The 13,011-nt window shown below is 40.4% G+C and overlaps 1 protein-coding gene across 4 annotated transcripts in view; it reads right to left on the bottom strand.

Moving 5' to 3' along the window:
• Positions 1 to 13,011, bottom strand: part of CRIM1 (cysteine rich transmembrane BMP regulator 1) — a 128,850-nt gene that overhangs the window by 73,994 nt on the left and 41,845 nt on the right. Inside the window, exon 2 of one of the 4 annotated variants that reach the window (XM_053382775.1) lies at positions 11,452 to 11,561. The exons of the other annotated variants lie outside the window; for them this stretch is intronic. The gene's annotated coding sequence lies outside the window, so the exon portion shown is untranslated. The remainder of the gene's footprint in view (positions 1 to 11,451; positions 11,562 to 13,011) is intronic. 4 annotated transcript variants of the gene reach the window in all.

Genomic DNA, 13,011 nt, shown 5'->3' with positions numbered 1-13,011 from the left:
TCCCTATCTCCTATGTAGAAATAAAAATCATTTTTTAAACTAGCAGACCCACAGGAGCAGCTTACTGAAGTAACAAGTACCAGATAGCATTAATTCTCAATTATAGGAGTAAATATTTTAAATTGACTGCCAACAGACAGTAGGATTTACATGCATGTTCAGGAAACAGTATTTTGGGAATGTCTGATTATTCACCTCCCTTTGTACCACCCTGTGTGGATCATTAAAAAACCCCAACAACCCATGCATTAAGTGCAAAATTAAGATACCAAAAAGTTAAAACAAAACCAGATCTGTAACTCAGTGGTAGAGAATTTTGCTTTTAACGCACAGAAGGTCCTAAGTTCAATCCACAGTGTCTCCAGGTAAGCCTGGAGTCCGTGTAGCCAATACTGTGTTAGATGAAGCAATGGTTGACTTGGTATAGGGCAGCTTCTTATATTCCTGATCGAAAACTATAGTTGGAGAATCAATAATTTAGATTAAAAATACATTGGAATCTCAGTTACTCTCAGAAAAGGTCTATACATCTGACCTTTAAAAGAAAAAAATGTGGCATTCCAGTGGCCAATAAAAACTAAGAAATCTCCAAAATCCCTGAAGCCTATCTAAAGCTTGAAAAGGTGGTTTTAAGGTCACTTAATAGTACTAAGTACTCTCTTCAAAATCTTGCTAGGTAGATTACCTCAAGAACATAGATTTTGAAAGTATAGTATGCAAAACATATATCTGAGCGTACCTTTTGTCATTCCCCAGTCTACGCAGCTCATTACAATGAGCCCTCAAGAAATAGAGCACAGTGCTGTTTTGGCTGTGCATTTAGGGCCAATATAAATACAGGAGCCACAAAAACATAGTTACTTCTTTTGGCCTTTGTGCAGCCTTACATCTTGCCTAAAGTGATTTTAACATGTCTGCCAGCTCTATCATGCCAGAATAGCTTGTGCCCATGCAACAGACTGCTGGTGTATGTGAATGTTTTCTCCAAAAGGGGTGTATAAAGAACCCTTTATAAATGTCAGGCATGTATGGCTAAGTTCACTTGTCTACCCTATATCTCACATGCAATTGCCACTAAAATGTTGCTGCCTTTTATATTAAAGGCCTAGTGCCCATGGAGCACTACATGGTGCTCTGCAGCTTCCTGTACTTGTCCTTTACTAATTGAAGCCACACACACATATACACACACAAAACACACACACAGGATTCTGCAACTTCACATATACTAAGTATGACCACTCCAAGTCAAAGAGTAGGGCAACTGAACCTATACTTCAAACCTAATTTCCAAGAACTTGCTCACACTATATTTTGATAGTAGCTCCCATTTACTGATTGCTAAGAAAGACAGAAACCAGAAAATATTAGTTGCTAAGGAGTTCAGCCTTCAGACAAAGTTGGCATAAATGCTGCTTCACATACTTCACTATAATAAAAATGCATATGTGAAAATGTAAAATTATATTCTACAGACAGACATCAAAGGAGGCAGACTGACCACAGTTCATTGTCACATAATTTATTCAATTACACGCAGGTCCCACTATCTGCCCACTTCCAATGTGAAAATTCATTTATCTGTATGTAAAGAATTATGCCCAAACCTCGCTATACACTCTGCAGATTCAGATATCCAAACATCCTGAATTGCCCACTTCCTATGTGAACCCTCACCTAACAAACAATTTCCAGGGAACGCATTGTGTTTAGTAAGCAGATGCCACAAAATGAATGGTACAGCCTTCAAACAAATTCTTCACTATTACAGTTATTTTGCTTATGAATCAGAGGACACTGCTTACTCAATGAGATGTCAACCTGGAATTACTACATTTGCATAAGAAAGAATGATAAAACAAAAGTTATCAAATGATATGTCTCACCACTAAAATTAATTGATAGTTGCTATAGAGGTGGTTCTAAAACATATTAGAAATTTTGAATAGCCAAGGGTGGGAAGCAAGAGATAATTCAATTGAAGACTAGATGCACATGGAATACTCATAATAAAATTAATACATGGTATTATAAAAAGAAATGAGAAATGAAACAACTTTATTAAAACAGACTCTTTAGATCTATTTTAAACTCTAGAACAAGTATATGGTAAATACTCTGTACTTTAAAGGGCTTTTGTTTCCAAAATAAGGGATAAAACAACTGATAACTGAATATGACAATACCAGGTAGCTTCCTCTACAATACTCAGAAGTTAGAACTGTGTAGCTATTGCCCACTAATATTTTTTTTCCCATATTTTGCATACTAGTTGATTTTTCACCACCATAAGGCTGGTCCTTTAAAAACATTTAAATTAGTTCCAACCAAAGTAATTCTGCTTTCCGAAGCAGAAAACTCCTACAGTCCACTCTCACTTGAGTTAGTTTAACCCCCTTAATAAAAAGCTTTCCTGTTGAGACAAGTCTGAAAAATTATAGGCCTTGCTTACACAGGTCAAGTATAAGGCATGTTCTCACATACCAACACTGACATAACAGGTTACATTCTTCCATATGTACACACCCATCTGTGCTAACTACCAACCAGCACTAATTTAACGGAAGCTAAGCAAAAAATGGCAAGTCTCCCAAGTTACTTGGCAGAAGCTCAAACTTAGATGCCTACAGTGAGTTATTTATTTGGTATGTGCAAATGACTTGTCTAAAGATCTAAAGCCTTGTTCTGTAAAGTCTATTCTGTGTTCTTTATTCTCCTCAAGGTAACCAAGTTAAATGGTTTTATACATAATGAAAAGAAGTTGCAAGTAAAGCTTAAGATAGGCACACTCACTGCATGCAAGAAAGACACACACAAGATCCTTCTAATTTAACATATCTAGCTGTGCAAATAATGCCAAATTGTTTCAGATGACCTAAAGAGGGTCATCTAGCTGTGCAAATAATGCCAAATTGTTTCAGATGACCTAAAGAGGGACTGCTTAAGTGCATGAGATTGAAAAATTCTATCCATCTGATATAGTATGCATTGTATTAAACAGCTATTATGGTCAAAATGTACAGGAATGTGTCAACGGTGGTATGAACACCACAATTGCAGTGTGTATTGACAGACAAATTAAGGGAAGAACTAGAAGTTGCAAGAGATGTGAGCCTGCCAGTGAAAAGAGTCTTGTAGCAATTAAAATGATGGTAAAAATATAGGCTACGGTATCATGTTGTTTCTCTACCTTGCAAGCTATAGTCAATGAAGTAGAGAAGGCATATCATGTGTTTTTATTTACTTGACCACTTACACTTAAGTGTAGAGGACCAATTCTGTCACATATTACAGAAATGTCTACATAGCAACAGAGGTATGATTTTAAAAAATCATTATGTCCAAGGGCCCGTGTGCACATGTACATCTAAACTAGAAATTAACTTACACTTAACTGCTAAAAAGTTGAAATTATGTTTATGCTTTACACAGTAGCAGAAGCAAGATTGACCCAATCCATCAGGCATGAATCTCATGGACAGAATCAAAGATGGCTACTGAACTATATAATTGTGTGCTTATACTTAGTGAATAGGTGATTTCTAAAATATCATGGCCTCACTTTAAATAGGGCTCAACTACCAATGAGAGGCGTGTCATGCTCCTCTATTCCTTCTAATCAGCATTTCAATTGGATTTGATTGCAAACTGCAAGGACTGCTTAGAGTACATTAAAACTTGAGGAATGAACACAACTGAGAGAAAACTGTACGCAGTGCACAGTTAAGACAGTCATACTTCTTTCAAATGAGGTGCATGTGACCACAACTCTTGGGAGTCCTGCAGAAGAGAAAGATTGGTGGAGAAAGAAAAAATGGTTGCAGTCCCAGGCGAAGTGTGCTCAGGGTCATCTGGGTCGGGGTGTTGGAAATGAATAGTACAGTAATGGCAGGACAATATCTTGGGATCAAAATGACCATAATTTCATTGATTCCAGATGTCAGTAGGTTTTGGCATAGGCACTGAATGTGTTTCCAAACCAACCCACCCTTTTGCTAGGTGATTATTCCTTCAGGTTCGATCCTTGTTTTGGGATCACCCTATGGCATGCATCAATTCTGGGCAATCCCTCCAGAGCACCATTTGGGGAATTCTATGGCCCATTAGCCCCCCTCTGGGCATTTGGATAGAATCTTTCCCCTTAGACCCCTTTAATGGGGTATTCTGATACTCTGACCAAGTAAAAGGAGGTGGGGCTCCAGCCCACCCTCTCTGCAAGACTAAGGATCCAACCCAATGCCTTTTTTTCTGCCAGGCCAACCCTACCATTTTGGCTTGCAGTCAAACAACTCACATTACTGGGCTTTCCCAGAGCCCCATGCAGCCAATGGAACAGAAACACAAGAGTAAAGGGATTCTCTCCCCACCAACTACACCAAGCTGCAACTGCTCCTGCCTGTCAAACCGGTAAGCAGGCTTTAGTGGACAGCAGAACAGTCACTAGTCTAATATTTCATTTCTATCCTGCTACATTGCCAAGGTGGATAGCATTAAAAATACAGTGGTACGTCGGGTTAAGAACTTAATTCGTTCTGGAGGTCCATTCTTAACCTGAGGTACCACTTTAGCTAATGGGGCCTCCCGCTGCCGCTGCTGTGTGATTTCTGTTCTCATCCTGAAGCAAAGTTCTTAACCCGAGGTACTATTTCTGGGTTAGCGGAGTCTGTAACCTGAAGCATCTGTAACCCGAGGTACCACTTTACAAGTGCCATGGTATTTTATTAGTATTTTATTTTACCTCCCAGAATTGCACTGGTATAGCACATCCTCTCAAACACACAAATCCTAGTTCTCATGAAATTAACTTGGCTCTTCATATAAGGCTTTCATCACATCACAAACTTACTTGGGAGTAAGCTCTACTAAATTTAAATGTGATGTACTCTCAAACTTAAGATCAGACTGAAAACCTCAGGTGATGTGGGCAGATCTTCCAAACAAGTACATTAATTGTATATTTATCCTGCCTTTTATCCTCAAGGAGCTTGAGGTAACATATATGGCCTCCTTTTTATTCTAAAACTCTCTGAGGTTGGTTAGGCTTGGAGTATGTCAGGCCAAAAGTCATTCAGTAAACTTCATAGGTGAGTGGTTATTTGAACCCAGGTCTCTCTAGCCCTAGGGTCTGCTATTTAGAAAATAGCATCTTCTTCCCTCCAAGTCAGGAGTTAGTGGGCCCAACCAAATAAAGGTGCAGTGCATTTCCAACTCAACCCAAAGCATGTAATTAACAATATAGCTCCAAATACTATTTACCAGTTACGTAGTATTCTCAAGTGTGCTTTACATTTATTTCTCACAACCTGCCCCTTTCAATAACACAATTGCTTAAGCTGATGTGCCTTTTTCAGCCCTTACTGAACACACACAGCCTGATCACAGCTGACCGCGGTCCTGGTAACATCCAATTTCAATTAAGGTTACCAGATTTTTTTTCAATGATACCGGGGACACGTTAATTAATTAATTAATTACTACATGGGACGTTGATGCTGCACTGATGGCGGTGGCAGAGGGGCGCCGCCGCCTTGACCTCAACAGGCACATTCCCCCTTCCTCCAAGGCTTCTATCTCCTTTCTCCACAAGCCTGGGCAGCCCCTGAGTTGTTGAGGTGGTGTTGGCGGGGAAGCGATGTGCGGTGGGTCATGCATGGAAGGCGGAGAAGGAGGGCCGAGAGCAGTGGCAGTGGCAAGGCTTGGGCAGCGCGATGCCTTCCTTCCCATCGGAGCAGCCCCAATCCCATTCCTACTTGCATGCAAGTGGGAGGGGCAGGGATCCCTCAGCTGGGAAGGGAGGCTTCACACTGCCTTTTGGAGCAGCCCCATCCCAACTCCTACTTGCGTGCAACTAGGAGGGGGTGGGGATCCCTCAGCTAGAAAGGGAGGCTTCCTGTTGCCTAACTGAGAGATCCCTGCCCCACTCCTGCTTGCACGCAAGTAGGAGTTGGGAGGCTGCTCCAATAGGCAGCATGAAGCCTCCTTTCACAACTTACTTGCTGGGGTCAGAGAAAGTGGAGGCAGCCCGGAAGCTGCATCTTAGACCCCTTGAACCACCAGCATATGGGGACTTTCGAGCAGCTCCTGAAGCCAGCCAGAGCCAACTGCACTGGGCTGCTGAGACTGTCGCTGCTGCATTTCCCGGGGAGATTAGATGAAATCCAGGGACATACTGGGGATGGAATTTGTCTGGCGACTTATTTGCAAATCCGGGGACTGTCCCCGGGAAATGGGGACGTCTGGTAACCCTAATTTAAATACTGTAACTGGCTATATGTGGGCCTGCCTTTTTTAGCGTTACTTGGAAATTTACAGTTGGTGAAATACACTAAAGTTACATTACTTATTTATTACATTTACATCTCATTCTTTCTTCATGGAACTCTGGGTGGCATGCATGTGTTCCATTTCAGCCACAGAATCACCCTGCGAGTGATAGCGACTAGCCCCAAAGCACCAAGTGATCCTCTTGACTAAGGGGATATTAAACAAAGGCTCTCCTAGTGCATCGCTCTAACAACTACACTACTCTGGCTGATTTATACTATCAGTACGGAATAATATCAGTTTTGACCATGCTTCTGTGGTGTCCTGAGCAAACACCACCCAAGGAGGACAAATTGCCAGCAGTTTAATTATTTCTTGATAAAGCATGAACTTACAGTAGGTGCACTAAACATACACACTCCCCAGGCTTGTGGCCCAAGCCAGACTGTTGGAAAAACAGGAGCAAACTTAAGTACCCTTGCGTGACTGTGTAATAGCAACTCCTCCTACATGGAAGTTGTTGCTGTGCCTGCCTCTTCAAGCCCTTCCTGGTTGGAAAGGATGACAGTGGGACGTTGATGACAGCAGAGGGTGACAGCGGGGGGGGGGGGGGTGACAGCGGGGGGTGTCACAGCAAGGATTCTGCCACCTCCTCCCTTCAGGCACAGTCTCTCCGTCAGCTCCTGGTGCATCCTGTCCTTCCTTCAGCTCTAGCTCCAGCCTCACATGGTGCACCACCTCCTCTATCTACGACTGCTCAGACCCCCCCCCCCCCCATCCTCTGGCTGCTGCCTCACAGGAGGCACAAAACCCCATAAATTACTACCCCCCTTCCCCTGGATCAGCCTCTGGCCCCGCTAACTCTACTACCCATCCTTAACTCTTCTGTGCCAGCCCCTAAGATGTGGTTTCCTATTTATTTCTGAAGAAAGTTTAAGATACTGGTATTTAAAAGTCTTTATCCTTTCGACTCAAGTAACTGAAAATAGGCCTCAGTGGTGGTGCTTGTCTCAGACAGCAACAGTCTTAAGACGGGTTGCTTTGCAGCTTTGTTAGCTTAGGCACCACATTAATAGTTTTGCAGTTTTAGGAGTAGGTACTCTGGAGACCTAGGGACATATGGTATGATTTCAAAATCCCTCTGGAAGTGAGCAGTTCAGACTGCTGGCAAGACAATGCATTTCCTCCAGTAGCCCACTGAGTGAAGAGGGAGAGCAAACCATCTGAAACCAGTGGTGGCCTCACCACTTTCAGCACTGACCCTACCCACAGTTGTCTTCGGTCTCATACTAGCATATGACACACACACACACACACACACACACACACCCCAGCCACCAAAAAAGAAGAAGGTATCACACCCTTGTTTTAAGTGAACAATGATTTGTATTTATCAGTTAAGTATCACTGCAGACTCATTTTCTGTTTTATCTGCTATTTAATACCTAATGCTACTTTTTCCTGCTCTGCTGCTATTTGATTTGGAACTCATTCAGGGGGAAAAGCTTACTAAATGGTTTTCTTTTTTTTAAAAAAATATATTTTTATTAAACAATTTCAACAAAACAAATTGTCAATCCAAATAGTCTATTACATTATTTCCTCCCCTTTTATCCCCCCTCCCTCTCCCTCCCCCGAGACTTCCCTCAGCTCCCTTCTCTGATTTGTTAGTGCTTATTATTCTCTGCATGTTAAAAACTGTACATATCATTACCTTACCAAATGTTTTTCTTTACATTCACCAGAATCCCAATAATGCTGGGTTATTATTTTATTTATTTTTTAAGAAAAACAAGTTTAAATCCTTCAGGATTGTGACAATATTTTTAGAGTTATTTCTTCCATGACAGTGTTATCATACAGTCATGCAACAATTACCTCTCTAGATACATATAAAAAATATGCAGCATAATTTGAAAATTGGAGGAACATTGTAAAATGAGAAAAGGACTGTTGGTGCACTCACTACTTTTCCAGTGCGAGGTTTTTAATCTGTGTTCACCAGTGTTATAAACTCAGATAAATAAGCTAATCACCAAATGACACCTTAAATGTAGGTTATGGTTGCCACAATGGAATGACTAGGTGCCTTTTTTGAAAAATGAAAAAAAAATGCAATTGTTATTATTATTAGTTTCATCTCTATACAACTTTATGTTTTAAAGAAAAAAAATCTCAAAGCCATTTATACCACATTAAAACATCAAATAAAACAATTCAGAATAAAACAAATTCAAGCTTCAAGAAAAATATTTCAATCCTTTTCTAAATGACATTCTGCTTTCCCCATATTTATTTACCTACTTAATTTATATAGCTGCCCCATATCATAGTACTCCAGGAAGCCAGTGTGGTGCAGTGGTTACAGTATCAGACTAGGAACTGGGGATCAGGGTTCAAATCCCCACTCAGTCATGAAGCTCACTGGGTGACCTTGGGCCAATCACAGCCTCTTAAACCTAGCTCACAAGGTTGCTGTAGGGATTAACTGAGGAGGGAGTAAACCATGTCTAAATCCAATAAATAAGCTCTTCTGCTTACCTGCTTCAGAAAGCTGGAAGGGCCAGCCAGATGGCGATGTCAGTTGCCAACCTGGCATCCAGAGATCGCCATGCGGTCGCAACCGGACCTGCACCAGTTGCAAAACATGCCTGACGCCTGAGTAATTTCTAACACTGGTGTTCACATGATGTTGTCCAAAATGCATATGTATACCATACTTTTAAATATAAAATATCACTGTTTGATATGTTTTTTCTGAAGCCACCTTCACATCAGTAGGAGTCCTTAAGCCTGGTTAGCACAAGGGGAAGAGTGGGAAGTTTTCAGCAGCATGCACTAGTATGATGCTCATTCACATTAAACCATGGGTTATCATTTATAACCGTAGCTGACTGTGACATGTGAATTAGATCAATGTCTAAACTGATAACATATTCTTCTGTATAAACAGAATCACACAAGGTGAGTAAAACTACATTGATGGGTGTAGCTTGAACTGGCTTTGCTATGATATGGAAGGTAACAAGTTGTAGCTGAAGCTACCATGGTGCAGTTCTGACTGTCAAACTCAGCAGTTATTTGCTTGGAGCTTTAAATAGTCCTCATAACTATTTCAGAAGCAAGGTATTGATGCTTCCAAGAAGGTTTAAAAAGCAAGCAGAAGTCGGCCAAGAGGTGATTTTCAGCAGACAACTTCCCTGATCTGAGAGCATGTTCTGAATTGGAGCCCTGGTGCTGCTTTTCCATAACAATAAAAAGCAACCAGTTTTATGCACACTTGCTTAAACACATGACCAATTTCAAATGTAGTTTGGACCCAATTCGTTCTCTCTGTATCATCAACTATGTCTGTCAAAGAGGGTGAACAGGCTCCATATCACTGTTTACTACCATAACCAATCTCATGAGAAAAACCAATTAGAAACTGTTGCTCTTAAGTATGTTAAAAATCACAGGAATCATCATACAGCGTATTTCCATAAATATAAATAGTCTAACATTTCTTTAAAAAGCAGTCTTAAAGCAGCAGTCAAAGAAGCAACAGTACTTTTTCAGAGACTTATTTATACTATACATGAGAACTGGCATCTCAGAATTATTAAAACACCAACCTAAAGGTGAGCCCCAAAATAAAGTGAGTTAAATTGCTTCTAGAATATGTTCAGGGTTATTCCTTGCATTACTGTTCTCCATCCCCATGATAGGCTGCTAAAGAACAAGTAACAGCCATAACATTTAGAGGCCACTCATCAAACATATTGCCCCAATTGTTTGGAAGTGCCAGCCATTACCAGGTTGGGTATTGCTGCCATATAACTTTATACATGATCCATATCACCCACTGTGATGAGTGGTCTTCTGCATAACCATTGACATAGCTGAAGTTTCTCCCATGTGGAAGAAAGTATTTCTCTGTCAGTAAGTGAGAATCAGCTGAGAAGGCTCTGTGTGGAACTGTGCAGGCCTAAATTGTTGTACAGATAATCTTTAAGACGGCACTGCCACTCAATCTTAAAATTGGTAAATGTCAGACCTGAGCCTGATCGCTTCAAAATGGCAAATTTCTCATCATGTATAGAATTCACAATTAAAGGATGGAGAAGATAAGAACATAGGAAGCTGCTTTATACTGAGTCAGACTATTGGTTCACTTAGCTCGATATTGTCTACATTAACAGGCAGCAGCTCTCCAGGGTTTCAGGCAGGGAACATTCCCAGTCCTACCTGGAGATACTGGGGACTGAACCGGAACCTTCTGTATTTGGCAACACCTTACTCCTAGCTGCAAATTCATACACTTATGAACCATGACTACTTTATTTTACATATGCAAAATATTGAGGAAGTAAAGCCCTTGAGGAGGTTGGGAAAAAGGAGGTATGTCATGTTAAACCACATGAATGAAAATAAACTAATTCTTGAATAAACAAAATACTTAAGTAGGAATCACTCAAGTATACTCATGCTATTTCTCCTATAGCCTATCTACAGCACCTTTTTGTAATCTCCAAACTATAGTTCCACATTTATTTGTGACCCCCAGATTGTTCTAAGCATGTATAATGCTATTTGCAGTTCTATTTTAATTTTATCCTCTGCCCCATTCATATTTTGGTGTACTACAATTGCATTTGATTCATTTTATCAAATATAGCAGCTGTCTACAATTCCTCCCAACTTTCAAATGACAAGACTGCACTTTAAAGTCTTGGAGAGTCACAGAACTTATTCATCCCATAGGACAGAAATCTTTAAAACTATTCCCTGAATGCTCAACCAAAAAAATAGATGACAAAATAACGGTCCAGCCTACCTCCAAACAGGAGATAAAGGCTCAAACAGAGGCTCAAACTTTGTTCACACATGCGTTTTTCCACTATGCAGAGAAACTCCATAGCTTCTGAAGCATTGCACAAAGTTTCACTTTGCTGTGAGCACCCAGATTGGAAAACTCGCTATAGACACAACCTTCCCAACCTGCATACAGACAACACCACACATACTTGTGCTACACTTCAGAAGAGGTAGGATGGTGTGTACATTTTTCCCATGCAGATTTATTTCCATCTAAGAAAAGTGTCACTTGTGAAGCAGCCTTAAGGTAATTACACTAAGGACAAAGTATGAGAGCTGGGGAAGAGAGGCACTACAGTCCAGGCCCAAACCCTGGCAGCCTCTACTCACCCTCAGAACTGCTGATGCTGCTCCTCCCCACAATGGATCCAGCTAAGACGTCATCAGCAAAGTGGGAGTGGTCCCACCCTATAGCCAGGTTGTTGGGGAGGGGCGAAGACCTAAACAGAAAAGAGAGAGACACAGAATGAAAGTTTAAATTTTTAAAAAGCTGACTTAGGCCAAATTGAGTGTCGGATGGCAAGAGTGACATACACCAAATTCCATATCACAAGCTGAGTAAATTCATGTTAAACCACACATCTGGACTACAATGTAAGGATGCATGGTATAACATCTCATTATATAGATCTTTTGGATAACATTTTGCTTCCAAACATTTTCCTTTAAAAGTCATTATTTATGGAAGTGTTTAAAAAATTTAAGGCCAAAATTCCAGTTCAGTAACCTATGGCATGAAATAGTACAGCACTAGCGGAAAAGAATGCTTATACAATTTTCTTAAATATACTACATATTTAAGGGTGGTGGCAATGGAAAGGCAGGGGAAACTATAATTTCAAAGTATGGCAGTTTCCACAAGTATTCCAACTAGTATTCCAACTAGTTCCTGTGACACCAACTATAATATTCCAAAGTCCATATTAGAGTGATACATTTATTAGGTCAGCCTGATTCCCCTTATATGTTGTTGGAATATTTCTTATAGGCCAACACAGCTACCTTTACTTTTTGTAAAACTTAAAACGTATTTCATTTCATGCTATGACCCTTAAGTACTCCATCAAGAGCTTTCATGCATGCACAGGCATGTGACCGTATTTTAAATTACTGGATCTGATTCACTCATATGACTGGAGAGCACATACATTAGCTTCCTCCCTTGAAACCAGCAGAGGTGCCTTACAATAGGTACAGCCCATATCCATCTCAGAAGTTCCTCATACACTAGCAACTGCTGAATCAGGGCACACAAGTGCAGTTCTGTGCATATGCTGAAACTGAAGAAACCCTATGTAATTATTGGGATCTAGACCCTAACTAAAGAGACACTAACATTCAAGTAGACAAACTATTTCCTGAAAAAATAACCTAGTCCATTCAAGCTATTAAATTGAGCCATCTAGAAAGTCAAAGTGGAAGCAAATCAGTGAAATAACATTTCAAAATGATGCAGGCACAGGTTATTAGCTTTCCTTCTGATGGGCATGGGTTTTATTTTAGTGAAAATGTATTGTTTCAGTATTTGTCCTTGCTGCAAAATGCCACTATATCTATGCATATCAGCATCTGCAACAATCTACAGTACATACCTTCTCTATTCTTAGCTAGCATCAGTATCAATCACAGTTGTTATCTGAAGTCAAACCTGCATACCACAGTTTGCCTTGTGACCAGAAACACCAAATTATAACTTCTGAACTAATACTATGTTCTTCACTGGTTCCTAATGGCTACCAATTCCCATCCAACCCACTTTTTATTTGTACGTTACATGTGAAGCTCTCTTAATAGGATAAATTCCTTTTCCTCAGTCTAAACCACTGCAGTCCACTGGTTACACTGTGACCAACGAACTTTAAAGTTTAGCAAACATTTCAGCATTGAAAG

The sequence above is a fragment of the Podarcis raffonei genome, chromosome 3, assembly GCF_027172205.1.
Source record: "Podarcis raffonei isolate rPodRaf1 chromosome 3, rPodRaf1.pri, whole genome shotgun sequence".
Classification (NCBI taxonomy): Eukaryota; Metazoa; Chordata; class Lepidosauria; order Squamata; family Lacertidae; genus Podarcis; species Podarcis raffonei.
Note: the sequence above shows the minus strand (reverse complement) of the source record. Positions and strands in the feature narration are given on the sequence as shown.